Source organism: Tachyglossus aculeatus, chromosome 9 (assembly GCF_015852505.1).
Source record: "Tachyglossus aculeatus isolate mTacAcu1 chromosome 9, mTacAcu1.pri, whole genome shotgun sequence".
Classification (NCBI taxonomy): Eukaryota; Metazoa; Chordata; class Mammalia; order Monotremata; family Tachyglossidae; genus Tachyglossus; species Tachyglossus aculeatus.
This window is the reverse complement of record NC_052074.1, coordinates 8,645,997-8,673,795: the sequence shown is the minus strand read 5'-3', so window position 1 is coordinate 8,673,795 and position 27,799 is coordinate 8,645,997. Positions and strand designations below refer to the sequence as shown.

Genomic DNA, 27,799 nt, shown 5'->3' with positions numbered 1-27,799 from the left:
AGGCGGGGGCGGAGGGGAGGAGCAGGACCACGAGGAAGAGGGAAGGAGGAGGGGAAGGGGAGGAGGAGAAGGAGGAGGGGAAGAAGAGGAGGAGGGGAAGAAAAGGAGGAGGAGGAGAGAAGGGGAAGAAGAGGAGAAGGGGAAGAAGAGAAGGAGGAGGAGACGAAGAGGAGGAGGAGGAGAAGGAGAGGAGGAGGAGGGGAAGAGGAGGAGGAGGGGAAGAGGAGAAGGAGGAGAGGAGGAGGAGGGGAAGAAGAGGAGGAGGGGAAGAAGAGGAGGAGGAGGAGGAGGAGAGAAGGGGAAAAAGAGGAGAAGAGGTGGAGAAGAGGAGGAGGGAAAGAAGAGGAGAAGGAGACGGAGGAGGGGAAGAGGAGGAGGAGAGGAAGAGGAGGAGGAGAGGAAGAAGAGGAGGAGAAGCAGAGGAGGAGGAGGGGAAGAGGAGGAGGAGGAGGAGAGGGGAAGAAGAGAAAGGGAGGAGGGGAAGAGGAGGAGGAGAGGAAGGAGAGGAGCAGGAGGAGAGGAAGAAGAGGAGGAGGAGGAGGGGAAGAGGAGAAGGAGGAGAGGAGGAGGAGGGGAAGAAGAGGAGGAGGGGAAGAAGAGGAGGAGGAGGAGGAGGAGAGAAGGGGAAAAAGAGGAGAAGAGGTGGAGAAGAGGAGGAGGGAAAGAAGAGGAGAAGGAGACGGAGGAGGGGAAGAGGAGGAAGAGAGGAAGAGGAGGAGGAGAGGAAGAAGAGGAGGAGAAGCAGAGGAGGAGGAGGGGAAGAGGAGGAGGAGGAGGAGAGGGGAAGAAGAGAAAGGGAGGAGGGGAAGAGGAGGAGGAGAGGAAGAAGAGGAGCAGGAGGAGGAGGGGAAGAGGAGAAGGAGGAGAGGAGGAGGAGGGGAAGAAGAGGAGGAGGGGAAGAAGAGGAGGAGGAGGAGAGAAGGGGAAAAAGAGGAGAAGAGGTGGAGAAGAGGAGGAGGGAAAGAAGAGGAGAAGGAGACGGAGGAGGGGAAGAGGAGGAAGAGAGGAAGAGGAGGAGTAGAGGAAGAAGAGGAGGAGAAGCAGAGGAGGAGGAGGGGAAGAGGAGGAGGAGGAGGAGAGGGGAAGAAGAGAAAGGGAGGAGGGGAAGAGGAGGAGGAGAGGAAGAAGAGGAGCAGGAGGAGAGGAAGAAGAGGAGGAGGAGAAGGAGAGGAGGAGGGGAAGAAGAGGAGGAGGAGGAGAGAAGGGGAAAAGGAGAAGAGGTGGAGAAGAGGAGGAGGGAAAGAAAAGGAGGAGGGGGAGAGGAAGAAGAGGAGGAGGAGGAGAGGAAGAAGAGGAGGAGAAGCAGAGGAGAGGAGGGGAAGAAGAAGAGGAGCAGAAGGGGAGGAGGAGGAGAGGAGGGAAAGAAAAGAAGGAGAAGGAGAGGGAGGGGGAGAAGAGGAGGAGGAGGAGAAGAGGAGGGGAAGAAGAAGAGGAGGGGAGGAGGAGGAGGAGAAGTAGGACGGGAAGAGGAGGAGGAGGGGAGGAAAAGGAGGAGGAAAGGAGAACAGGAAAGGAGAACAGAAAGGAGGAGGAGGAGAAGGGGGAGAAGAGGAGGGAGAGAGGAGAAGCACGAGGAGTAGAAGAGGAGGAGGAGGAGAAGAAGGAAAGGAAGAGAGAAGGAGGAGGAAGCCCGGCCCCAAGACAAAGGGTGCCCTGTGCCCCAACGCCCCCCGGGCGGGACCGGACAGCAACGGCCTCCACAGCCCCCGGAGGGGACGGGACGGGACGGGACGGGACGGCAGGGGACGGGAGGGGGGCGGCCCGGCCCTTGTCCCGCCCGGCTGACCTTATTGCAACGCAAGGTAGGCGGGACAAAGTCAAATTATAATCATTAATAATCCAAAAGGCCAACCCTGCGCACAGGAACCCAACTCCCCCCCGCCCGCTGCACGTGGCGTCGTCGGGGACCAGGCAGCAGCGCCACTCTGCCCAGCCCGCCCTCCACGGCCGCATTCAGTCACCCAGTCGTATTTATTGAGCGCCGGCTGTGCGCAGAGCACTGCCCTAAGCGCTTGGGAGAGGACGCTACGTCTTCCCCAAGCCGCCCTGAAAGTATGAGGGGCGGGGGAGGTATGGGGGAACGAAAGAGAAGGCTCAACAGCCCTGCACAGTGGGGTTCTCATTCATTCACTCAGTCGTATTTATTGAACGATTACTGTGTGCAAAGCGCTGTACTAAGCGCTTGGGAGAGTACCATATAACAGTAAACAGACTCCCAAGCCCGGGCTTGGGAGTCAGAAGTCGTGGGTTCTAATTCCGACTCCACCACTTAACAGCTGTGCGACTTTGGGCGAGTCACTTAACTTCTCTGGGCCTCAGTTACCTCATCCCTAAAATGGGGACCCGGACAGAGTCCCACGTGGTTCAACCTGATGATCCTGTATCAACCCCAGTGCTTAGAATAGTGCTTGGCACATAGTAAGCGCTTAACAAATACCATCATCATCACCACGGAGAGCTTAAAGTCTCTCCCATTCACGTGCAGGTTCTCAGTTGAAGGGAACACTGGGATTTATCACAAGGCCACTGTGGACTGTACCAGGGGACTCCTGCTTTGAGCCTTGATGGATAAAAATCGATCCATCGGTGGTATTTGTTGAGAGCTTTACTGTGCACAGAACACTGTGCTAAGTGCTTGGGAGAGTACAGAGTAAGCAGACACAAGCCCCGCCCTTCCAGAGTTTACCAGCTAGCAGGGGAGACAGACATTAAAATAAATTACAAGTAGGAGAAATGTAGAGACTATCCCTTTCTTTTTGGGCAATTGAGGGCACTGCCAAAGGGCCAATGACAGTGCTCCCACCACTATTAATATATGTTGGAACAGAGCAGAGGTGGCCAACCAGTCAGATGTTTTGCTGTTTATAAATTTAATAAAGCAGGGGAATTTACTGATATTGCCGCTCTCCAAACAGAAACCGCTCAAGAATAGGCAAAGACAAAGAGCTAGGTAGGTCTGGAGGAAGGGCTAAGTAAATGTGGAGACCGGAGTTCTGCAAAGTAAAACCAATCATTAGTTCCGAGACTGTGATGACACTGGATATGCTAAACATCTTCAGAAAATGGGATATCATATGCTAATTTCTATTAGCATAGACGGCTCCACTTCTGGAAACCTGCCATTCTAATAATTGCGGTATTTGTTAAGTGCATACATTGTGTCAAGCACTGTACCAAGTGTTGGGGGTAAGATACAAAATAATCAGGTCCCTATGTGGGTGTATCAGTTTAAGTAGAAAGGAGAACAGGTAATGAACCCCACTCTGCAGATGACACAACTGAGGCACAGAGCAGTTATGTGACTTGCCCAAGGTCACACAGCAGAAAAAATGGCCAGCATTAGAACCCGAATCATCTGATTTCCAGTCATTCAGTTAGTTGTATTTATTGAGCATTTGCTGTGTGCAGAGCGCTGTACTAAGCACTTGGGACAGTACAATATAACAGATCCAATCCATGGGCCTGGGCTTTTTCCACTAGGTAATGCTGCTTCTCCAGGAGATTGTTTTCCCTTCCTCAGCAACAGATGTTTATAATGTTTTCAGGTATGGACAGACTAGATTAATCTGAGAAATAAAAATATATGTAACATGGTACTTTGTATTAATTCAGCCTAAATGCTCAAAGCCTGGATCTCTGCCTAGCTGGAGAGTTAGGCTCAGTGTCTCTGGGTGGGGAAATAAATAGGGATTTGCTTTTGTTTCTTTGCAGAGGCTAAGTGGTTCAGTTTCATGGCCGTAAAACACCCATTTTGGGAAATTCAAAAGTACATTAAAGGACTCTCCCTTCTGTGCCACCTGTACACTTGCATTTGTACCCCTTTAGCATTTTGATATTCACCCCCACCAGGCCCACAGTTTGTATGAACATACCCTTATACTCTGCCATTTCCCTTTTATTTTATTTTATTTTAATGTCTGTCTTCCCACTAGACCGTAACCTCCTTTTGGGCAGGAATTGTGTCTACCAACTCTATTGTACTGTGCTCATCCAAGCGCTTAGTACAGTGTGCTGCCCACAGTAAGTGCTAAGTAAATATCACTGATTGATTTTGGTTGCCCAACTGCTAAGGGGAGCTGCTGTTTCATTTTTCTCACCTAGCTGTCATTTTTCACATAACTGAAAAGCAGCGTGGCCTAGTGGAAAGAATACGGGTCTTGGAGTCAGTGGGCCTGGGTTTGCCTGGATCTGCCACTTGTGTGCTGTGGGACCTTGGGCAAATCACTTAACTTCTCTGTGCCTCAGTTCCATCACCTGAAAAATAGGGATTAAGACTGTGAGCCCTTTGTGGGACAGGGACTGTGTCCAACTTGATTATCTTGTATCTAATCCAGAGTTTAGTTGAGTCCGTGACCCATAATAAGTACTGAACAAATTAAAAAAAAACACAGAAAACATAACTGGTAGTCGATGGAAGGGAGTTGTAAGAGAGAGAGGAGAAGATGGCTTTTTTAGGGGCAAGGATAAAGACATGGAGCAATGGATAGAGCATTGGCCTGAGAGTCACAGGGGCATGGGTTCTAATCTCAGCTCTGCCACATGTCTGCTGTGTGACCCTGGGCAAGTCACTTCGCTTCCTGTGCCTCCGTTACCTCATCTTTAAAATGGGGATTGAGACTGTGGGCCCCACCTGGGACAGGGACTGTGTCCAACTCGATTTGCTTTTATCCACCCCAGTGCCCGGCACATAGAAAACACTTAACAAATGCCATCATTATTAGTACCTTGGCTGTGGGTCAACTAACATGGACAGTGGACTTCCACTGCCATCAACCCCCATGGTTCTTTAATACCTGCTTGGGTGAGGTGCCCAGGCCAGACTTTCCTCCAAGCAGAGGGACTGAACAGACTTGGTCTCTGCCCTGCCAAGGCCATCCCAAAAGGTTGGTACGAGTGTGAGATTCCGATGCTGAGGAGGAGGAGGAAAGCTCCCTGAAGTTAGGGGCCTCGTGCCCATGTGTTTCCTGTAGTTAACAGGCTGTGGGCATTCGATAAATGAAGTAGCCGGTCCGGAGTCCGGGAATCGGAGGAGCACAGCTAGCCTAATCCCATCATCGGGAGGCGGGGCCGAGGAGAGAAGAGAACACCTTGCCTGTCTGGAGTCCCCTGAGTGGCAATTCAGGATTCTCATTCATCATCATAACAGCCATTTAGTATAAAATTAACAACAACTTAACTATGGCAGCAGTAAACATGGCCTGGCACCCACCCAGATCCATGAGGATTTCTCAAGTTATGATTAGCTGGCGTGCAGACTAGAGAGGGGCGGTCTGCCAAATCCCCCAAATTTCCCCAAAGTTTAAAACCAACCACTTAGCCCTCCTCAGTAGACTACAACCTGCCCCCAGGCAGCGTTCTATCGAGTCCGGGGGCTACTGGATTTTCCATTCGGAAACGCTGAACTCCCTCCCTGCTGACGGAGGCCCCGGAACCAAAGGTAATCATTCCGTTGGCACTCGATGTTCTCGATGACTTAGGTCAGGTTTGGAAATATTTTCTTTTCAGCATTTTGCTTGAGCAGATTTCGTACGTTCCATAACCTCAGAAAGCACTTAGAAACAGAAGCTAAACACATGGAAAATTGATCTGGACTAACACATACTGAGCAGGAGGAAAGGAAAATGGGTAACGAGTCCAGAAACAGATCATCTCTGCTGGATGTTTGGCTCCTTTGGGTCTGCCAGCTAGACCAGAAATGCTCACCACAACAAATAAAGGACAGGGGGAAAATGGTTAAACACACCTAGAGCTGCGTCCAAACAAAAGAAGAAAGAGACTAAACAAACCCAAGGTTTTCTATTTCTCCCTGAGCCAAGTAATCCCTTTGATTACATCTAATACCTGCCAAAACCCAGATGGTATGCCCACCCATCTCACAGTGTGATAATGCCACATTGTGAAATCTACCCATTAATATTAATTGTCAGCTAGAGAATCTGTCTGAACTACTAAAGCTTGAGATTGCCTTGAGAAAGCGGGGCCTGATTTAGCAGGGATTTTAAGATAATTCTCATTCTTTCATTCTGTATCTCACATATGTAGAATGTTAAATAATAGCCCGGGAATGCTTTTCTAATTTCTGCAGATGTCTGCCTCTCACAATCCTGGTCTTAAACCACTGTATGTTTGAGGTCTGCACCTGCTGACCAAAATATTACCTTAAATTTCTGTGGGCTTGCCTGCTCCATGTGTGCACCCTGTACACCATCGAGAGAATTTTAACTCTCCGGCAGCTTCCTGAATTGGATGGATGTGCCCTAGCATGCAATGGGAGACTATTTTCTTGTTATTTTCCTCACTTTCCAAATACTGTCTTGGTAATTGACTTGGTAATCCTTGAAAAGTGTTACAAAATCTCTCTCTTGTTTTTAAAAAAATATTAAGTAGGCCATCTACTCTGGGCTTAAAGAAAGAAACAAAAGAAATAGCCAGGTGGAATACTTTAACTTTAACACTAAGACCCTGGGGTTGGGGCGGGGAAGAGTCCTTCCACAGAGATGCCCCCGGCTGCTGATAAGTGGACCCGTTATATTTGTGGTCAGGCTGGGCTATGACCGAGCAACGTCAAGAATTAAAAAGCCTGTTGTTCCAGAAACTCTTCACCTTAATCCATCTTGATATTGTATTAAGTACCTGTCATGGGGGTCATAAAGCTCTAAATGTATGTTTATAAAATTCGGTTCAGGGTGGAGGTTGGGGAGGAGGTAGAAGGGGGCTTTCTCCTCAGGGTTCTTTCCTAATGGACCTTCCAGACATCTTTTTTTGGGTCAAGGGGAGCACTGACAGCTAGTAAGTTTTGTACAGCTCTGTAAGTACAGTAGTCTATTAGCGTAGTTTTGTCTACCACTAAGATGGGCAGTAAAATGAATGGGATAGGTATTCTTTCCTATTATCCCGGGTTAGTTGCTACTTGTTACTTGTCCTATTGCAGTCCTATTTCCAAGAGGATTTTCATGGTTAGCCGGGCAGGGGGGTGGGGGAAGGAAGAGGGGTGAGGGAGGGGTGAAGAGGGGAGAGTCTTGTCCTTCTAGGGTAGCAAACCATAATGATCTTCACTGCTCTTTCCAGTGCTTCCGTCCCGGCAGGAGATATGACCACTGACCCAAACCAGCCTGGTGGGTGTGAAGAGTTCAACGCAAATGGAAATTTAAAACACTTTGTGCTTTTTGGTCCATAAACAAATATTTACTTCAAAGTCCTGACAGTTCTTTTATTAGCAAATATTAATTTAAACAAAAACCAGAAGCTCTGACTGGAGAATAATGTGTAAATACATATTTAGACAAATTTTAAAACACCTATTGGTATGTAAAGCAAAAATCCTCATGAAAAAGGAGATACTGCACAAGTAGCAGAAGTCGCTTCATAAAGCTAAATATTTTGATCATGTAATTTTCTTTCTTTTTTTCCAAATATTAAACAGCAATTAAATTGCAATTTGCACTAATTCCCGGCCAAATTTTCTTTTTGCTTTAGATGAAAATTCCTGTTGGAAAATCATGGGGTGGAATATGAAATAGATTCATGGGTTTAGTTCCGGGCTCCTGGCGGGACTTTGGTGGAGGTAATGGTATTTACCAAATGCCTACCAACTGCCGCACACTCTACTGAACGCTTGGGAAAGGACAAGAGGGTTAAGAGCCCTTACTCAGGCAGTACTGATTGTGGTGTGTGCCCAGGGAGTCAATGACAGCGCTGCTCCTTAGTATCCTCACCCTCTAGCTCAGAAGCGCTTCCAGTATAATCCACCCTTCCTTTTGTCACGAATTGGCTTCTATGTTGACAGCCTCAGTAGAAAGGACAAGACTGAACCTCTTGGAGGGACAAGGAGAGAAAGACAGGAGTAAATTAGTACAGCACCACTTGAGTGAAGGTAAATAACAAATTTTCCCCTCCCTTATTTCTGAATTTTCCCTTTTTTTTTAAAGAGGGTAAAAAGGTCTTGAAAATAGCTATCTCTCAGCTGTCTCAAATTCATAAAAGAGTGGCACAAATCCAGAAATGCTTTTTTCCCCCAGTAAATGTTGTTTTGACTTTAAAACAACCGAAATCAAGTTGTTCAGAAATTGGCTGTAAGTATTCCATTTGAGGCGAGGACCCTAGCATTCCAAGCCTCAGCCCCAAGTGAGTTTTTATGACTGATTTATAAACCTTAGAAAAATAGGTTTATAATGGAAATTCTGGCACAGCCTTAACTAAAACAGTACAGCATTGTGCAAATACACTTGTTGTAAGATGTTTACATTATCCTATTCTTATCTCTAAAGCAACAACAACAACAACAACAACAAAAAGCCAGCAGGCCTCTAATCAATGTGGAAGGAGCTGAAAATATCACCGAAAAACACAGAATTACCATTTTTAATCCTTAAATGCTAACAAGTCTACAGTTGAGCTTTCTAAAGTGGGATGGCTAGGTGTTTGTGCATTGGTGTCTATAACACAGAGGAGCTGTATTTTAAACGTTTTTGAAGAAGTGAATTATTATGCAACACTCATTCTGTGTTCCTCCAAAAGGAGCCACAGCTACCCAGACATTTAAAGTGTTCTTCATGAGAGCTGCCACAAGGATGGCCACTAAGGTCACAAAATCAAATATAAATAGCTACAATTTAACATTAGTAGTGAGGGCACAAAATACCCCTGAGGTAAGACGGCTGATAAAAAGAGGGCAGTGATGTATTAAAGATGCATTATTTGGGGGTCTGTGGGTATAATTTAGGTTTCACAACAAGGTCAGACTGATTTAATTTCTCCTGCAGGGGTCATTCTGAGGCCTGGCTATGCTAACCTCTGTGCTCCCCATCTGTCTGCACTTGGAAGCCCGACACTTTCAATAGGTGATTGTATGTTCACAACCAAAAGAAAAAAAAATTTAAATGGTCTCCAGGCATATGTCTTCTAAAATGTTTAAAATGACACCTGGAGCAGAACCATACAGGCTATGCTGTTGCTCTGAGGTGGCGAGGCGGCTGACTCCTTCGCAAAGGTGCTTCGCGGTGTTGGCGTACGTAGATGATGCTTTATTACAAATTCAAAAACTTCTCATTTTCTGTTTATTTTGTGATGCGGGAAATTGAATTTTTCTTTTGCACGAGGCAAACAAAAGAAAGCCCTTTAAAAGACCCCACTTCCCCTAAAATGAGAAAAAAGAATAAAACAAACTTTTATGGCGTCCTGGATGGCATTAGGGCTTTGGAAATTTCTTAGGCTACAGGAGGGAATACTTTCAAAATAATTGGCAGTACAAAATGAATGCATGCTACGATAGGCTATTGGTCACTTCCTCCTTTGCATTCATCTCGTGCACAACATTTCCTATTTCCCTGCTTTTCTGGTAAATAGAAATCTGGGTTTTATAAAATGAAAACAGATTATTCATAAATAAACCACTTAATACTTATAAAAGCACTTTGAGGTGAAAAGGCCCATCTAAATGGCAAAAAAATATTGTTTTTATTACAAAACTAAGTGAAGGAAACGACTAATGAATGCTCGTGGAGCTCAGAAGTGTTTTTCTTATTGATATTGCCTCATATTGTAACTTATTAAACTTATTTTCTTGGATAAAGAGGCATTTAATTTTCGATTAAGTTGGTACTCTAAATTTTAGAAAAGGATTAAAATCTCAGTTTATGGTTTTGTGGCTTGAACAAGCAAGCACAACTTGGTGAATTAATCAGTCTTTATGTTCCACCATAAGTTGCCTAAAAGGTATAATGTAGTAGAAAATATAAACCTTCAAAAAGACCAATACAGTCCTTTTTCTGGGATTAGTCTACCCCAAAGGATATCACTGCTCATAATATACCCATTCTTTTTAATAATACTAAATTCACACTCCAACATACATTAAAAACTGAAGGCTAGATCATAAACTGATACATGAAGAATTTGAAAATTCAGGGTTCAGGCTCAAAGCCTTTGAATGCTAGAATTCCTTGCTATTTAGCCCTTGACATGGTAGTTTATATGACATCTAAGAACATCCTGAATGTTATTCGAGACTCAAGGTAGATGACTACATTAAAAATAGCAAGAAACAATGGCAAATTTAAGGATAGAGTTGCAGATTTAATGCCGGTCTTCCTGGCGTTTGTTTAAGTCAGTCCCTTAGGGTCCAATTTTGATCTTAGATAATAATATGGTCATACTGCTCTGGGCATCTTGTAAAATGAGCTATTCTGTACATGGATAATACCTGCTTCCTGATTATCCAGAATCCAAATTATTGTCAGTTCTAATTTTTAAGAGCTGTCATTTTTGAAACAAAACCAACAACAATGGAGAATACAATAAATGTAAACTAGGGACTATTCAGGCAAGAACATTCGGACATGATTAATTTCTTCATTCTTGGCATTCCTCCCCCAGTCTTTCTAAGGCTTCGACAATCCACTTCCAAATATCGTAAAGTGAAATCTCCCCTTGTACGGTCCCCGACTGACCAGGAGCTAAGATGGAAGTTTCTTAAACTGGGACCCACAGAATGAAATCGGAGCAGTCCTTATTGAAAGAGCCATCGCGATGATACAGGGTGATTCCCCAGTTAGCAAGAGGGCATTCAGACTACTGAGGAGGCGTGTCAGGCTCAAGCCAGGAAACCACATAGGAAGTTGTGTTATCAGTCGAGTGGTGGGTCTGGTTCCATGCTTCTCTACTCAATCCCTCAAAAGCAAGACCAAGATTCCAGATTTACCTCTCGCTCATCTGTCTAATTCTCCCTAAAAAGTTCCAGTAACTTTCCGATCACTTGGTCGGTCCCTCCTTATTTGTAAGCAGGGCAGGACAGTTGTGCTGGGTCTCATGCCAAGAAAAATAGAGGTTGGTGGTGCAAGGCCTGCTGCTTCATCGCCCGAGGGGTGGACAGTCTTATCCAAAGGAGCGGGAAAGCTCCTGACCCATTAAGCCAGAGCAACCACCGCCGCTTTCAAACTGGCAGCTGCTGAGATCCCTCTTCCAATAGCCTCCCTCTTACCTCCCTATGGCCTGATGCGCCTTCCTGCCCCGGCGCTACTTAAGTGGCAGAGCCCAGGACACCTTGCCCAGACAAGCCAGGTGGATACTATCTGCCAAGGTGCCCCAGAAAGAGAGGTGCCATGGGGGAGGTGGGAGGGAGGCCTGCAGTGGGCCTTGCACCACCCTTGAGCTAGGGTGCATAGCATCACACACTCGAACTTAGAGCATGATTGTGAAACTTGGAATTTATAAGTCCTAGCCCTTCAAGTGGAGGCAGAGGAGGCTACACAGCCATTTTATTGTGCTGTAGGAATAAATCAAGTTCGTTACCAGTTTCAAACAGGCAACTGCCATTTGGCAAGAATTACGTGTGCTTCGGGCCCAGCTCTGGCCCCTGTAGACGTCACCACTCGGGTTGATAAGAGTTCAGTTTTGAGACTCGGAGCTACCGGCTGCAGCCCGGATTCCCCGTCCCTCGCTCCTGTAGCGGAGGCAGAATTAGTGACCGACCCTCAAAAACTGCAAAAATATGGGTTCTGTCCCCAAAACTTTCTGTGGAAATGGAGTGAGGCCATGAAATAATAGCTAATTCCATATGGACAGGACACATAACAATAAAAGTTTAGGGGAAATTTTGACTCTAGGCATTGGTGTAAATCTCTACTCTTATAAAATGTGGCATGGGAAAATTTAAGCAAGGTTGCACAGCAGATGGAGCCTCTTTTTTTTTTTAAATGTCTCATATGATAGCATATGGTTAACTATATGGAATTCAAGGAAAAAGCAGGGTTGGCATTGCCCTGTGCTTCTCCTGGGAGCTCAGGCAGTGCAGTACGGCAGTTTATAAAGTGGCTTGTTATTCCCAGTCCTGGATGTCCAAACAGGGTCTGGGTGATTCAGTCTGGTCGACTCGGACGAATTCCCATGCTGCCAGCACACTGGGCAGAATCTCAGGGCTGGGATTGCTGGAGATTGTGATTGCCCCGCATGCTATCATAGATGGTGGAGGTGATGGGCAGAATGACCCATATTCTATCAAAGATGTTTATTGAATGCTCACTGAGCACAGAGCACTGCATGAAGCACTTGGGAGAGTACAATGCAATAGAGTCGGAAGACAAGATCCCTGTCCACGAGGAGCTTACAGACTAGTGGAATTTGATGGCGTGCCCCTATTTTTTTCCTTTTTTCATCCAGGAAAGGGAATCCCCTTTGGCTACTTCTCCTGATGAAGTGGGAGAATACAGAAGTCCAGATATTAGTGGAGGTAGGTGGTTCAATATGTATAAAGTAAATGCGCTGAGGGCAACAGAGGACAAAATGGTTCACTTTTCTTCCCTTCATCTTGAGTTTTTAATTTACTTGTTTGAAACAAAACAATTGATGGACTGATTGATTGACTGATTAACGTGATGCCTTTGGATAAAGGGACATCCCCTTCCTTCTCCTGTACCTCACGGATGAATTTACCTCTATGGTTTGAACTGCCCAACCACCAAGTGCTTTTCTCTAATAAGGTTTGGAACATGGCAGAAAGTTAGCCATCGTGGTCACTCAAGCCTCATTTCATGTCTCTTGTGGTCCCAACCTCTGAAATAATATAGGCCCACATAATTTACTGGGAAACCACCAGATATGTTGGTGATTAGGGAAAAATAATTCCCTACTCAGGAAGGTGGACATGGTATTGACCAAGCAGTTGTTGAACTAAAAAAAAATAATTTAATATAGTCATTTATTTAAGCATTCTGGAACATTGTTTATGTTACTATGAAAAAAGGTGAGAAATATATTCGGGAATTTTCAGTTCCCCCCACTCCCACCCAGTTGAGCAGATGGCAATTCATAGCTCAAAATTTGTAGCTTCAGTTCTTTCCACGTTTTATTAATCAGTACAATATGTTTTTTAAACAACAAACTGCACTTAGAAGTATAGTGCAGGTTACCCTTTTCCTGGACCCTGAAGAGTGTAGATTATGTCTCTGGGGCTGCTGGGAAATGGTAGGCATATGGATTTTAGATGCTAAACAGTTATCCATTAGCAGTGATTACATTTATATTTTTAGAATAATTCAAATTTCAAGCAAGGGAAGAGGGAAAGAAAAATTAAAGTACAAGTTGAAGTCTTAGCACTGAAAAATACCAAGTTAGCAGATTCGGTTTGAGGCTGTTTGCTTTCTTGGGAGAACAAAAAGTGCATCTGTAAGAAACAAATATTTTTGTAATTTTAAAAACATTCTATATGAAGTGTAGATTGGCCTTTAATACAGAGAAAGAAAATAGATGCTTAGCTGTTCTATTTTAGGAAGCTTTGGTGCTTTAGAATGAAAACTGTTAGAACTGCATATATTGGAACATTTTCACAACTGTTCCTGTGCTTTACTCAAAACCTGTTAAATTACATGAGTGCAGAATAAGGAAGCTTTTTTTTATTAATTGACACTCATTTTTAGCTGGCATGTGCTGGCAGGTCCTTTCAGACAAACCTTAGATAGCACAAGGCACAGCTTAGATCTGAAAGTTTGGAAAGTGTTCTAAAGCTCTGCAATATTGTAGAGAGGAAGTGTAATATTACAGTGATAAAAATCTTATATTCAGTGTAATTCACAGTTTCTTTCATTCTTTTACTATCTATAGATCTAAATCAAAACAAATTCCTCAAAAACCCAAAAAAATGTATTTTCAAGTATCCTTTCCATCAGAGAATTACTGAATATTTTATCATACCTAGCTCTGTACTGAACCTCTAGCTGCACATCTTTAGCTCCCTGTTGGAAAAAGGTAATGGTAAGACATCAAAAAATGTGATATTAGAATTCCTGGGAGGCACAAAGTTAGCCGTTGTAAATGAAATAAACTTAAGTTTTGGCAATTAAGGAATACACAAGGAGATTAAGTCATAGCAGTACAATATGTCTGAACTATTACTTTTTGCTGGAGGTTATTAAAAATGTATTTCAAACTAGAGGAGAAAAAATAACTTAGAAACCATTATGCATTCATCTTTACTCTCGAGAAGACACGCTGGATTTTGCAATGTGATTTTCAGGGAAGAAATTTTCTTGCTCCAAAATAGTCACTTGATTTCGTGTCGAGTTGAAACCACGACTTTGTTTTTTCTATAAGGAGGATTCGGTGAGCCCTTTGGAAGTGGTACCGTGCGAGAAGTAACGATCTTGCACCAGAAATCTTGGAGTTTCGTTCGACAGCATCCTCGAGCTAGGCAGAAAGGGAGGAATTGGGCGGTTTATGCCCCATCCCACCCAGACCCAAACCCACCAACGGAGGGGAAAAAAGTGATCCTTGCCTTCTGGAATGAGGAGCTGGAGTGGATCTGCCCTCGGCCCCCCCCAGGGTTAATTCCCCCAGGCTGTCATATTGCATAAACAGATCCTCCTTTAATAAAATTAATTAGGTTCTGAGCTTTATAGGGTGACGACCACTGACCCTCTGCAAGCCTATTGTGTGCAAAGCCTCGTGGAGGAAAAGAGAGAGACTGGAGGGAAAGGAGAACCAGAAACCCGAGTGGAAAATTGGGAAAAGCCCAGCTGGGGGAGGGGGTTGGACGCAGCGTTTTGTTTGCTTTAACGGAGGACCATGGAAATGCCGCGGTGCTCTGGGGTTTTTTGTTGCTGTTTTTCGCATTGTGAGTGCCCCGAAATGCCAGCTGCAGCTGGCAGCTCTTCAAAACCCCAAGTGCAACTGCTGCACGGCGGCGGCCCTAGACCTTTCGCAGGGGGCTCTGCAACCCGCCGGCAAGACCCTGGAAATCAATCAATCAATCAATCAATTGTATTTATTGAGAGCTTACTGTGTGCAGAGCACTGTACTAAGCGCTTGGGAAGTACAAGTTGGCAACATTTAGAGACAGTCCCTACCCAACAGTGGGCTCACAGTCTAACTTCCCAAGCGCTTAGTACAGTGCTCTGCACACAGTAAGCGCTCAATAAATACGATTGATGATGATGATTTATTTATTTTATTTGTACATATCTATTCTATTTATTTTATTTTGTTAGTATGTTTGGTTTTGTTCTCTGTCTCCCCCTTTTAGACTGTGAGCCCACTGTTGGGTAGGGACTGTCTCTATATGTTGCCAATTTGTACTTCCCAAGCGCTTAGTACAGTGCTCTGCACATAGTAAGCGCTCAATAAATACGATTGATGATGATGACGATGATAAAAGACGGGCAGGGGGTGGGAAGGGGGGATGCCCAGCGGGAGCTGCAGACAATCCCCCAAATGCAGCCCAACGCCGGCCCGCCCGTTTCGGGAACAAGTTTTGAAGTTTTCCAGGGAAAAGAAGGGGGCTCGGGGGAGGCGGCTCATCTCGCCCCTCTCTCCCCGGGCCCGGGCAGAGGGAAAAGCCCGGTGTAAGGCGCCACGGGCACAGGATGCTACAGGAAAAAAAAAACAAGAGAGAGAGAGAAAGAGCTGCAACCCGCCACAACAAACCCCGACCCATTATTTTCGTCGGAACTAAAAATCAAACACAAGTCGACGCCAGAGTGTTTCCAGTTTGCAGGGAGAGTCAGCCCAGCGGAGGGAAGGGGGGGGGGGGGGAGATGCAAAAATCAGGGTGGTTCGAGCAGAGGGAAAATAAGAAAATGAAGCAGGACTAGTCAAATGACAAAGTGTTGAGGGCTGATTTATTGCAGAAGCCTCTGGTCATTTCCATATATTGAAATGCGCCCAAGCGGCCAGTCAGTCAATTTCTCCGGAGCCGCCGCCGCTGGCCACGGGCTGCCCACGTGACTCGCCCACACTCAGCCTCTTTTACCTCCAGCCCCTGAGCAAGACGACAGAAAAAGAGACCTACAGAGACAGAGAGAGACAGAGAGAGACAGGGACAGGGAGAAGGTGGGACTGAGAAAACCAAGTCTTTTTGGTATGATCTCTGGAAAAGGAGGAAGCAGAGAAAAGGGTAGGTGGGTTTGAATAAGCACCATCCATAAGGTTGCTCCCTCTATGCTCCACACCTCTCCTTCTCCTCTCCTCCTCCTTCTACTCCTTTCCCTCTTTTCAGCCTCTGCCTCCTGCTTTGGCTCTATCCAGGGGACGGGGGGACAGGATGGGTAGACAGAGAAATACAGCTAAGTATGCATAATGGAAGTGGGTGTAGAGATGGAGACTATTCGAGCCATTTGATTTTTGTGTCTTTGATTCTGTCAGTTGCTTTGGTAGTTTGCTCTTAAAGACACACATCCACACACAGGGAGACACACAAATCCTAGATAAAAGCCAGTGAGTTGTTAAAAACGAATTTGCAGCATTAGAGCTGTTAGCATCATTCAGCAAGCGGCAAGCTTGATAATTTCCATGTGTTGGGGAAAGCCGTGGTCCAAGTGCTCTTACATAGCTTATAAATCCCTGTTGGGAGGGGGAGGAAAGCTTTCGAGGTGAATGAAATATCAAATCACAAGACTCTATGTAGATTTATGATTGCATAAGAGGCTCGATCATTTCCATATATTGAAATGTGTTGTCCTCCCTAGCCTGCCCAGCCCGGTAGCGGAGATGAGGTGCTCAATTCTGCCTTGATCAATGTTGACTAGGAAGCAAGAAAGAAGGAGGGTGGGGGGAGGAAAAAAAAAGCAGGCTGGCACCAGATGGAGCAGGGTCTCGGAAAAGGTCAAGGTTAGCTCAGGCTGCTATTGAATCGGTAGCAGCCTCACAGATAGATCTCTGCCTCGGAGGCACCCACTGGGGCTTCTCAAAATCAAATCTAATAGAAAAGGCAGTCACAGAATGAAATCGCTTCATCTGAATGCTAAAATTGTTATTAGGCTACATTAGAGAGATATCGGGCACGTGGTTACCAAAAACGGGAGCATGCCTCGCAGTTTGTGTCTGAAAAGAAAGCTATGAATATGTTGATAACATCAGTAACGTGCCAGTATAATAGATAGATATCTGTTTCTTTCTCTGTATGAAGATCAGATTAACATATTCAATGAACATTTTTTTCTTCTTCCGAAGAACTATCATCAGATTTGAATTGCACAAAACAATTTGAAGAATTATGTTCTGTGAAAAATCTGTTAAATCTGAGATGGTGACATTTATTGATCAAGAAGTTTGGCTTCACTAGAGGAATTGTTGGCATGTATATCGGGTGTACTTTCTGTAAGCATATTCCTCCTGCCCTGTGCATAGCTTCTTAAGTCATTCTAATGAAACTTGGGTAGCCAGACAGTAAAGGCCTTCCTCTTCTGCCTCTTCCTCCCTTTTTTTCTTCTCTAGCTGTTTTCCTTATCTTAAAAAAGGCATAATGTGTCCTAAGAAAATTTCATTTCATTAACGAACACCAATAGGCACCGCCCTTTTATGAAAAGGCAGCAGTACTAGCATTTGTCTGTTCCAAAAACAGTTTTCTCCTCCCCCGATATCATAAAGGCATGCACATTAGCAATTTTTAAACTCTAGCACCATCACATCTTAAAGAAGGATTTAGCCTAGTAAAATAAATGCTGGCTACACTAGATTAAACATGATGACTGTACTCCAAGGGTTAATAAATTTAGAATTAACAGATCATCCCAGCTTGATGCAGCTACTATAGATGATTTAATATGCAGCCTAAGCAGGTTGACAGTCAGCTCACAGATGCAGATAAGATCAAACAGTCTCTTGATTCAATAGATTGAATGGTTTACTGAGTGTCTGGAAGGTGAGTGACAGTATGTATATGGCAAGGGGTTCTGGTAAAGAGTGTCGAATCTCAACTGCTGTTGTGCCTGGGTTTCTTTTTCTAGCAACTTTCTGCAGCAGTAAAACCTGGAATAAGCATTTAAAAATTCTTTCCTTCCAATATAGTTCAGGGAACTTACTGAAATTTGAGTAATGGAAAGATTGGTATTTTAATAACTACTTCCAATTGGTTCTGCGTGAGAAATGTCATCCAATACCTCTCTTCTCTCCCACCTGGGTAGGTGTCTCAGGACCAAAAAAACTCTGTAGGGCAAGGTTTCCATGGCCAAAGTGAAGTAGAGAATCGAGGGAATTTTCTGGGCGATTCGGATGAAGGCAAGTTTCTTATCCAACTGATCTGAGTAGGTGCTTTCAAACTCACTTTTCTCTACCTGAGAAGAGTTGGCTACACCGTTCAAACTGGGGCATAATTCATCCTCATGTGCCTGGCTTCAGTGACACGCAAGTCTTGCAAAACCCTTACATTTTGGAGACTTCTGCTAGACCACAGTGAAATGGAAAAGAAAAGTTCAGATTGAAGTCTAGCTCTGACTTTAAATTGGCTTTAATTCAGAGCCTTAAACGTTTAACCCAGCTTTTGGTGGTTTATTTTTTTTCTTTCTTTTTTCAACAGTGGTATTTAAACAAAAGAAAAAAAAACAATTTTCACAGAAGTGTATGAGATTTGATGTGATAGACAAGTCTATAACAGTCTTTATTATTTGATCAAGGGGACGAGCTCCTCCTAAACCTATTAGATTCTGTCATGTGAATACATATTCAGGCAATTTAAAAAATGCATATTATGTATTCAGTAGACCGTCACAGGTCTGAATTGTACCATGTTATTTCGTTCTAAGGCACTCCTACAGTCTTAATATGAAAATCTGTAATAAAGTTACTGCAGTTTGGCAGTAATCAATTTTGAAATATTTATCACTATTATATTTACTTATTGTCTTATTTTAAAAAAACACCAAAGCGTCACACGATGAGCTAATGGCTCACCAAATTTCACTTTTTAAAAGCCATTTTAAGCTCGTGATGGGCAGGGAACATGTCCGCTTATTGTATTGTTCTTTCCCAAGCGCAAAGAACAGTGTTGTGCACATAGTAAGCGCTCAATAAATACCACTGATTGATTAATTGATTGATTGACTTTAAACCATAGTCTAATCACATCTGAATCTTTTAAAAGGTCCCTGTCTCCCCCTCCTCCCCCCGCACGCGCACAAACACACACACACGAAGTTGTTGGTTTGCTCACTGTTGTGTCATGTTTAGGTATATTTACGTAGTTGTCTCCATCAAGGAACAAAAATCCTGAAGCCTATCTATCGTGTGCACTACTTGAAAATCGTGAGGTGGATTTTGGTGCGGCTGCCTTAAAAATTTTTTTTTTTTCGCTGCGGTCTCGTCTTTGAAATATAGCCAGAAGGAAATGTTTATGGCTGTATTCTGCCTTTCTGAGAATCGGCGTTGTTAGACCCTTCAATGTAACACTTTTGTGATACTTACCAGTGTTTCTGTGCTTCAAATTTTACTCTCCTTTTCCTGACCAACCTGGGATTGCAGCAGGGGGCACCACAAACATACGAATTACTTGGAAGTGAGGCCCCAGCTCTCTCATGTTTCCCTACCACTTGAAGGCGTAACCACTGAAACCGGTTATCTCTCAGTAATTTGCATATTTATGGTGCCTCCTGCAGTTTTCTGTGATTGCTTTACAGTCAGGAAAGGTAACAGAAAAATATATATCCTTCTTTAAAAAATAAAAGGGGTTCATACATGAACAGTGGCTCTAATACACGACTAATCCTTAGAAAGCCTATGGCATGAAATTTGTTTACGGAACATTTTTTTGTCTTACAATTTGAAAGGGTATTTTGTAAGTTACAAGGCTGAGGAGACAAGGCCCTTGATTATAAGAAAACCGCTAAAGGAAAACACTGATCATTTGAAGGAAAATAATTAACATGGTCTTAGTTGCAGGATGTATAGATCTAAGGCGGAGGAAATCTTTTGAGGCAAAGAAAGGGCATTCAATCTATATCTATTTTAAAAATATAAATCCAAGGTGCATTTTTTTCGTTCCAGCCGTAAGTAATGTACAGATGCGTAGTGCAGCTTGGAATATGAGTTAATTTTGTCTCAAAAGAAAATAGTCGCCTCTTTATTGGATCTGAGTTCCCAGGATGTCTTAGACACACCGTTTACTTCCAGTCACTTTTGACCTTCATTGTGGAAATAGTGCAGTATTCTTGGCTTCGGATTTTCAAAAGGGTTTTGGTTCTAGATGCAGAGGTTGTGCTTCAGAGCGCCTCTTGAAAAGCTGCCCGGGGTAAAAAAAGGAGCACATTGGCCCATTTTCCAGTTCGCTACTTTTGGTTTTTAACCTCATATCATCACCAAGATGTAGTTTATATGATGTTTTATCAGATGTTGTAGAGACGAGTGGATGATTTTTAGGAGCCATGTAAGCCGCAGTACCTGAGTCCAGGGAAGGCGTCAAGACAGAGTGGCAGCTTTCATTTTGGCTCTGAGTCTTTTAGCTTTTCTATGAATTAATTGAAATTTCCTTCTAGCCATTTTTATCATAATTTCCCAACCTCTTAAAAGGTCCTTTCACAGTGTTCATTAAACTGCGTGGTTATCATATAAGGCATCAGTAAGCATCCTTACTTCACATCAGCTTTCAATGTGATACTGAACTGTTCTCCCTCTGTAGCACACTGTTTGTGTAAATGTCTACTGAAATTAAGGTTTCACTTCTAGTCTTCCTGTAATACAGAGTTTTTGTCATAAAGATACTATGTGGTAATAATAATTACGTACTGTTGATAATAGGTAGTGACATAAGTACCCAACCTTCTTGCTAATCCCATATTAGTCACCAGGAACCACATTCTTCCTCTGGGTAATATCTTTCAGTGTAATATTAGGCAATATTTGTGTCTGTTATTTTTGACTATGGACAGTCTCATTAAAAATCATTGCAGCCAGAATCATATTGATTTCAAGGCAAATTTGTGGAGAAAATGGCACGCATGAAAACAACGATATAATGAGATTAATATATTTTTCGGCAGCTGCTTTAAAATCCCTTTCCTTGTCATTTTAGTGGAAATTTTGTATTCATTAGCCTGGAAAAACAGAAGCTAAAAACCTCTGAAATTTTTCAGGTTTCAGAGGGGGGTGTTCAAAAACTATACGGTACCATAATAAACGTATTTGTTTTGCTGCTTTGTAAACAAACAGCGTTTTCAACTACAAAATGAAAAACGTCCTTAAACTTTGCATTGAGCTAACAATTTATATACTAATTTAAGCAAACTCTGATGGAAAACATCTGAAGCATCCCATTGTGAACATTAGGATAATAAGAGAAAAGTGTGGAAAAAGAATGCATTTTGTCATTCTTTAGGCATGGTTAATAAAACAAAAGCATTACAAAAACTATCTACTTGTATGCTTTGGGGCTGTTTTTCACTTTGCTAGAGTGTGCCTATAATGCCATCTTTCTCCAAAAGTATCGAAGGGGCAAATTCCCGCTAAGGATTGTTAACTTTCTGGAAAATACATTTCTAGAGCTTTTTTCCTCTCCTGGAGCTCATAAATCACCAAACTCCAACAAGCTATATGTTTTTGCAAAACTTTTTTCAACGCTTCAGATTCCAAATATGTGATCGGTGTACTTTACTTCCTTACTAATTCAGTTCTATCTGAATCACCCACTATTGAAAATGAGTTCATCTTGGATTTTTCTCTTACTGTCAGATCCTAAGTTCAGGCTTTACTGTTTCTGAGGTGGTTTTCCAGCCCCTAGTCTGATTAAAAATGTTGTGGATGAGAGGAGGAGGAAGGGGAAGGGGAGGAGGAAGGGGAAAGTAGAGCCAAAACAGATTTTGAGAAGCCAGTTGTTGAATTTTCCTGTGGCAAATTCAAGCTTCTTTAAAAAACAAAAGCAACCCAACAAAACCAAAACCAAAAAAACCAAAAAGCATGGACTGCCATGTTCCTTAACCATGCAAATGTTTCTGCCTTTGTTTTAGAATCATCTGAAAGCCACTTGTCCAAACCCATGCAGATGTGGATTTCTGGTTGGGAGATTATGTGCTTGTAAGTGCCTCCAGGCTGGAGTGATTGACAGCTGCTACTTGGTAGTGTCAGGCACTCTTGAGTTACTCTCTCATCATCATCATCATCAATCGTATTTATTGAGTGCTTACTGTGTGCAGAGCACTGTACTAAGCGCTTGGGAAGAAGCGCTGCCAGTTTACCTGATCCCTGTAGAGTACTACAAGGCTCCCTATCGCTGTAGTAGGCTGAGGACAGGGCTTCGGTTAGAGAATGGGGGTGGGGGTGGGGGGGATGCTATTGGACCCCTTGGTGTATGTGCTGATTCAGTACTTAGAGAAGCAGCGTGGCTCAGTGGAAAGAGCATGGGCTTTGGAGTCAGAGGTCATGGGTTCAAATCCTGGCTCTGCCAACTGTCAGCTATGTGACTTTGGGCAAGTCACTTAACTTCTCTGTGCCTCAGTTACCTCATCTGTAAAATGGGGATGAAGACTGTGAGCCCCCATGGGACAACCTGATCACCTTGTAACCTCCCCAGTGCTTAGAACAGTGCTTTGCACATAGTAAGCACTTAATAAATGCCATTATTATTATTATTATTATTAGAGTGGGTGATCTCAGGCAGGTCAGGTGGTATATGACCACAAAATTATTATCCCCATCAGCATGGCTGTGTCCACATGTGTTGCATCGTTGTCTAAAACGAGGCCAAAGACTGGATTTACTTTGGACAGAGAGTCTGATCGTAAATAAAATTTTTCCTCCAAGAAAATCCTTTCCAAAAATGCACTTTGCTATTTGAAGACTTGAAGACTACAGTTAGTGCCTACAGGCTATAAAACTAATCTCTTTCTCTGCCCTGGTAGGGGGTTGAATTGTCTCTTCTGTTGTAGTTCAGGGAATCCCTAAGAGTGAACATGGCCCTTCACTGGTGAGAGAAAGGGACTCTGATTTTTTAATATTTGCTTCAAATATGAGGATTTGGGGTAATGGAATCTTCACAGATAATTTAACTTTATAGTATTCTGAAATTGCTGGGAATTTCAAGGTGTCCACATTTGTGGTATTGTGTAATGAGGTGTTTTTTATGCCATGTTAAAAGGGAAAAAACACAGGGGCACATCCTATTCTGTTGTACACCTGCAGCAGATGATTCTGGAAAGGTATATATGACCTTTAGTTTCTGGACAGAAACCTTCACATTTACAAACAGAAAGGGACTTTTTTAAAAAAAATATTGTTTTTTAGATTCTTCATTAGTGAATTAATCAGCTTGACAACAAATATTTATTTAGTGCCCATTCTTTCAATGGTAAATCCATCAAGGTTTATTTAAAAAAAACACATTCCAGCTGGGCATTGATATATAGAATAGAAATCTCAAAGATTCGCAAATGAAAAGTAGAAAAAAACAACCCCTGGTGGCAAAGAATACAATTAGAAAATGATTTCAGTTGTAAATAACCAGGTTATTTAGCAATCTTTGGTAAACCTAGAAAAGCATTCAATCTCTTGATTGTCACATTTTCCTAGGTGTTAACAATGCAAATCCTATGAATTCAGTATAACTTAACAGTGATGGACTCTTATCTTTAAATCCTCTCCATAGATAAGGATGGTAAAGCTCAGAACTTCCCTAAAAGCAGTAAGTTAAAAACAATATTGAAAAGTGAACACATTTATTTGCTGTGTGGTTTTTGTATTGTATACATAAAACTATCGTGCTTTAATATGTCAGATCCTGGACAGCAGGGACCATAGCTAGTGAAAAATGTAGGCTCAATAAGTACTTAGCAACTATGAAGCAGTTTGTACGTTCTGTAGAAACCTTGCACCATGGACAACAGGTAGCCCTATCCTGTGTACAGGATTAAAAAAAAAACAACAAAAAGCAAACATACCCCAAATTCCCCCAAAATAAACCAAGGAAAAGAAGTATCGAGGTGGTGCATAAAATTATTTCTTGACTACTTAAGATGCAATCAATCAATCGTATTTATTGAGTTCTTTCTGTGCACAGAGCACGGCACTATAAGTACTTGGGGGAGTACAATATAACAAGAATTGGTAGACATGTTCCCTAACAGTGAGCTTACGATCTAGAGGTGGAGTTGTGAAAAACTGCAAGGAACCTTCCCCAAGCCCTTGGGGGAGGTTGTGTAAGGGCAGGGGAGGGGTGGGGCAGAGGGGCTGACAAGAAAGATCTTGAAAGAAGGAAAGACAAAAATTTGGAAACAGAGTATAGAGGGAGAAATGAGAGCATGAACAGAGAAGGAATTAAGTGAAAACTGAGAGGAAGGGAGAGAGGACAGAGGCACTGAAGCTCTTGTTTGAGAGGCACTTTCTATCCACAACTGGCCTCACTTTGGAGTGCTAGAGGAATCATCCTCTGTGATCAGGGTATTCCTTTTCCAAGATTTGGGAAAGACACTATTAAAACAATGCAAGTGCTGCAAGGAAAACCGGGCAATTTCACAGCCTCCGGGCCCCCAAGGAACTGCAGTGGATACATGAAGTGGCTACAGCCAGGAGAGGAGGAGACTGGAATGCTTGGGAATCTCTTGTAACTGCAGTGTTCAAACTAGATCCAGGCAACAGGAAGGCAGTAAACCAGGTGGACCATTTCTCTTTGATGTATTCTTCTATTGGCCTGATCAAGAAAAGGGGGCTTCGGTTGGAAGCGTGCTTTCTCTGCTCTTGGTTTTCTGGCTGCTATGGTAAAATGTATGGGCTTAGATCCTTTTTAGGTTTGTAACTTTTTCTATGCCACTTCCTCACCATCTAATAATAATAATATAAATAATAACAGCATCTATTACATGCTTACTATGTGTGAAGCACTGTTCCAAGTGCTGGGGTAGATACAAGTTAATCAGATTGGACAGAGTTTCTGTCCCAGATGGGGCTCACAGTCTAAATAGGAGAGAGAACAGGTATTTAATCCCCATTCTACAGGTAAGGAAATTGTGGCACACAGAAGTTATGACTTGCCCAAGGTCCCACAGCAAGAGCAAGTTCCTTTGACTCCCAGTCCCGTGCTCTTTCCACTAGGCTATGCTGCTTCTCAAAAGGCCACTTTCATACTAGAAGTCCTTTTGATCAGAGCGCTGGATATCGATAAGAACAGTGGATGCAAAAATAACTGAAAACACCAGTCCTGCTGGTGGCAAGACGTAGCTGTCCCATGGATTTATGATCTTTGGGCATTTGACATATGCCCACTCTCAACCCCACAGCACTTTTGTACATATCTTGAAAATATATATTCTAAACTATCTATTTATATTAGTGCCTACCTCCCCCTCCAGACTATAAGCTCACTGTGGGCAGGGAATAATAATAATAACAATAATGATGGCATTTATTAAGCACTTACTATTAAGCACTTAAGCGACCTTCCTTATAGTGCTCCCCAACCCTCCTTCCCGGTCCGGTCCTGACTGACTCCCCCTCCCCCCCCCACCCCCACCCCGGGAGAAAGGCCCTTGTTATCACCAAGTTACATTAACAACAACCTCATTCGCACCTACTCAGCCTTCCTGTCCCGCCATTGACCCCCGGCCCACATCCTCCCCCGCACCTGGAATGCCCCCAATCCCTCTGCCCATCGCCAAGCTAGCTCTCTTCCTCCCTTCAAGGCCCTACTGAGAGCTCATCTCCTCCAGGAGGCCTTCCCAGACTGAGCCCCTTCCTTCCTCTCCCCCTCGTCCCCCTCTCCATCCCCCGCATCTTACCTCCTTCCCTTCCCCACAGCACCTGTATATATGTCTATATGTTTGTACATATTTATTACTCTATTTATTTATTTTACTTGTACCTATCTATTCTATTGATTTAATTTTGTTAGCATGTTTGGTTTTGTTCTCTGTCTCCCCCTTCTAGACTGTGAGCCCACTGTTGGGTAGGGACTGTCTCTATATGTTGCCAGCTTGTACTTCCCAAGTGCTTAGTACAGTGCTCTGCACACAGTAAGCACTCAATAAATACGATTGATTGATTGATTGATTGCAAAGCACTGTTCTAAGTGCTGGGGAGGTTACAAGGTGATCAGGTTGTCCCTCGAGGGGGCTCACAGTTCTTTATCCCCATTTTACAGAGAAGTGAAGTGACTTGCCCAAAGTCATACAGCTGACAAGTGGCGGAGCCGTATTTGAACCCATGACCTCTGACTCCAAAGCCCGTGCTCTTGCCACTGAGCCACGCTGCTTCTCAATAAGTGAATGGAAAAAGTAAGGGAATGTGTCCACCTACTCTGTTGTATTCTCCCAAGTGCTTAGTACATTGCTCTGAACATACCATTGATTGATCAACTACAAGTGCCTGAGCAATGCTAACTCCCAAGCATCCAGGAGCCAGAAAAGGTGAACAATTGTATTTTCATGGACACAGTATGCAAGGGATTCTCACTGTGACCCAAGTACAATAATCTTCCCATTAGCAGCATTGTTTCTGAACCAAATCTAAAAGATTGTAGCCTGTTTCCTCATCTGTAAAATGGGGATGAAATACCTGTTCTCCATCCTCCTTAGACTGTGTGTCCCTTGGGGGATGGGGACTGTGCAACCTGATTATCTTATACTCACCCCAAATCTTAGTATAGTGGTCGGCATCTAGAAAGCACTCCACGTATACCACAGTGACTATAGCCTCTAGAGGTGGCTCTGTTCTTCCCCTTTAGGAAGAACCCAAAGCCAGAACCAGAAATTCCAGTGGCTTTCGGGATGTCATAATCCATCAATCCATCATATTTATTGAGCGCTTACTGAGTCAGAGGTCACGGGTTCGAATCCCGGCTCTGCCACATGTGTGCTGTGTGACCTTGGGCAAGTCACTTAACTTCTCTGGGCCTCAGTTCCCTCATCTGTAAAATGGGGATTAAGGCTGTGAGCCCCACCCTGGGACAACCTGATCACCTTGTAACCTCCCCAGCGCTTAGAACAGTGCTTTGCACATAGTAAGCGCTTAAGAAATACCATCATTATTATTACTGTGTGCCAAGTACTGTACTAAGTACTTGAGACAGTACAAGGTAACACAGTTGGTAGACACCTTCCCTGCCCACAACCCTGGCCTGGAATGCCCTCCCTCCACACATCCGCCAAGCTAGCTCTCTTCCTCCCTTCAAAGCCCTACTGAGAGCTCACCTCCTCCAGGAAGTCTTCCCAGACTGAGCCCCCCTTTTCCTCTCCTCCTCCCCATCTCCCCCACCTCCTTCCCCTCCCCACAGCACCTGTATATATATTTGTACAGATTTCTTACTCTATTTATTTTACTTGTACATATTTACTATTTATTTTGTTAATGATGTACATATAGCTTTAATTTTATTTGTTCTGAAGATTTTGACACCTGTCTATGTGTTTTGTTTTGTTGTCTGTCTCCCCCTTCTAGACTGTGAGCCCATTGTTGGGTAGGGACCATCTCCATATGTTGCCGACTTGTACTTCCCAAGTGCTTAGTACAGTGCTCTGCACACAGTAAACGCTCAATAAATACGACTGAATGAATGAATGAACAAGGTTCCTTCTAGAAGAGGAGCTAACAGTCTGGAGAGGGAAACAGACATGAATATAAATAAATAAATTGTGGATATGAACATAAGTGCTGTGGGGCTGAGGGTGGGGTGAGTAAAGGGTACAAATCCCACTGTAAGAGTGATGCAGAAGGGAGAGGGAGTAGGGGGAATGAGGGCTTAGTCAGAAGAGATGTGATTTTAGTAAGGCTTTGAAGGTGGGGAGAGTGGTGGTCTGTCGGATAGAAAAGGGGAGGAAGTTCCAGGCCAGAGGGAGGACATGATCAAGGGGATTGTGGTGAGATATATGAGATCGAGGTACAGTGTGTAAGTTGGCTTTAGAGAGTGAAGCGAGCGTATGGGGTAGTAGTAGGAAATCAGCGAGGTAACGTAGGAGGGGGCAAGGTGATTGCCTTCAATTCCATGATAAGGAGTTTCTGTTTGATGTGGAGGTGGATGGGCAACCACTGGACGTTCTTGAGGAGTGGGGAAACATGGACTAAACCTTTTTTTTATTTTTTTTTTTAGAAAAATGATCCGGGGAGTAGAGTGAAGTATGAA

General features: G+C 43.6%; 1 long non-coding RNA gene across 1 annotated transcript; it reads left to right on the top strand.

Annotated features, from left to right (window-relative positions):
• Positions 1–1,762: 1,762 nt before the first annotated feature.
• LOC119932468 lies at positions 1,763–27,799 on the top strand. The gene is made up of 3 exons (XR_005452318.1): positions 1,763–1,802; positions 12,157–12,226; positions 27,767–27,799. It is a non-coding gene; the product is annotated as an uncharacterized LOC119932468 (long non-coding RNA).